Source organism: Bison bison, unplaced genomic scaffold (genome assembly GCF_000754665.1).
Source record: "Bison bison bison isolate TAMUID 2011002044 unplaced genomic scaffold, Bison_UMD1.0 scf7180017864373, whole genome shotgun sequence".
NCBI classification, from domain to species: Eukaryota; Metazoa; Chordata; class Mammalia; order Artiodactyla; family Bovidae; genus Bison; species Bison bison.
Genome location: NW_011494945.1, coordinates 10,616,713 through 10,618,703, shown reverse-complemented (window position 1 = coordinate 10,618,703; position 1,991 = coordinate 10,616,713). Strand labels below are relative to the sequence as shown.

The 1,991-nt window shown below is 43.7% G+C and overlaps 1 pseudogene; it reads left to right on the top strand.

Annotated features, from left to right (window-relative positions):
• Positions 1-1,218, top strand: part of LOC105000695 — a 5,214-nt pseudogene extending 3,996 nt beyond the window's left edge.
• Positions 1,219-1,991: the final 773 nt, after the last annotated feature.

Below are 1,991 nucleotides of genomic sequence, written 5' to 3'. Positions count from 1 at the left end.
ACAGGTCACCCTGCTTATTTAACTTATATGCAGAGTACATCATGAGAAATGCTGGGCTGGATGAAGCACAAGCTGGAATCAAGATGGCTGGGAGAAATATCAATAACCTCAGATATGCAGATGACACCACCCTTATGGCAGAAAGTGAAGAACTAAAGAGCCTCTTGATGAAAGTAAAAGAGGAGAGTGAAAAAGATGGCTTAAAACTCAACATTCAGAAAACTAAGATCATGGCATCCGGCACCATCAGTTCATGGCAAATAGATGGGGAAACGGTGGAAACAGTGTCAGACTTTTTTGGGGGGGCTCCAAAATCACTGCAGATGGTGACTGCAGTGATGAAATTAAAAGACGCTTACTCCTTGGAAGGAAAGTTATGACCAACCTAGACAGCATATTAAAAAGCAGAGACATTACTTTGTCAACAAAGGTCCATCTAGTCAAGGCTATTGGAGAAGGAAATGGCTACCCACTTCGGTATTCTTGCCTGGAAAATCCCAGGGATGGGGGAGCCTCGTAGGCTGCAGTCCACGGGGTCGCTGAGAGTCGGACACAACTGAGCAACTTCACTTTCACGCATTGGGGAAGGAAATCGCAACCCACTCCAGTGTTCTTGCCTGGAGAATCCCAGGGACAGGGAAGCCTGGTGGGTGCTGTTCATGGAGTCACAGCAGTCAAGGCTATGATTTTTCCAGTGGTCATGTATGGATGTGAGAACTGGACTATAAAGAAGACTGAGCACAGAAGAATTGATGCTTTTGAACTGTGGTGTTGGAGAAGACTCTTGAGAGTCCCTTGGGCTGCAAGGAGATCTAACCAGTCCATCTTAAAGGAGATCAGTCCTGGGTGTTCATTGGAAGGACTGATGTTGAAGCTGAAGCTCCAATACTTTGGCCACTTGATGCGAAGAGCTGACTCATTTGAAAAGACCCTGATGCTAGGAAAGATTGAGGACAGGAGAAGGGGACAACAGAGGATGAGATGGTTGGATGGCATCAGTGACTCAATGGACATGGGTGTGGGTGGACTCCAGGAGTTGGAGATGGACAGGGAAGCCTGGCGTGCTGCAGTTCATGGAGTCGCAAAGAGTTGGACATGACTGAGCAACTGAACTGAACTGAGACAAGGAAAGGTTAGAACTTCCTCCAAAGATAGCTGTCCCATGAAGGCACAGCTACTAAGAGTGGCTCCACCGTAAAAAGTAGGTGTGTTGTTTAAGACGACACCTTGAGTATTCTCATAGGAGACTGTGTCAAACAATCAATATTTGGGAGCTGAACCAAAGCCTATTCAAAAGCACATTGGATGGCATTTAAATTTGATTTCCATCTAAATGATGTTAAGAAATAAGGGAAGCCTCAGTTACCTTTATCCTGTATTTCTGTGTTTATATTTTTTTAAAAAATTTTTGGCTGGAGTGTCCACTGTCCACTGGGGCTTCCCTGATAGCTCAGTTGGTAAAGAATTTGCCTGCAATGAGGAGACCCCAGTTCAATTCCTGGGTGGGGAAGATCCCCTGGAGAATAGATAGGCTACCCACTCCAGTATTCTGGCCTGGAGAAGTCCATGGACTGTATAGTCCATGGAGTCACAAGGAGTGGGACACAACTGAGCGACTTTCACTAGGTCTACATCACTAGGTCCATTGTCCTTCAAGAATTCGAGTAGGCATCATCTCCAGAATCCATAATGTTCCTGGCCCATTCTGTAATAGCTTAATTAACCATTACAAACACATTTGATTCATCTACAATAGTAAAAAAAAATAAAGAATTTGCATTTCTGTGCCTTACAAGAGAACAATTCTGTTTATATTCCATTGTATGCAGGAGCACATTTTGCTAGTTTGAAGGAATATGATGCACACAGTTTTCTAGCAGTTCTGTTTCTTTTTACAGAATTGTCTGTGTTGTACTCTTGCTGATGGCTGCTAGATTTTGTTTCCCTACTTGACAACATTGATGATTCTAATGATAACATTAGTGATTAGT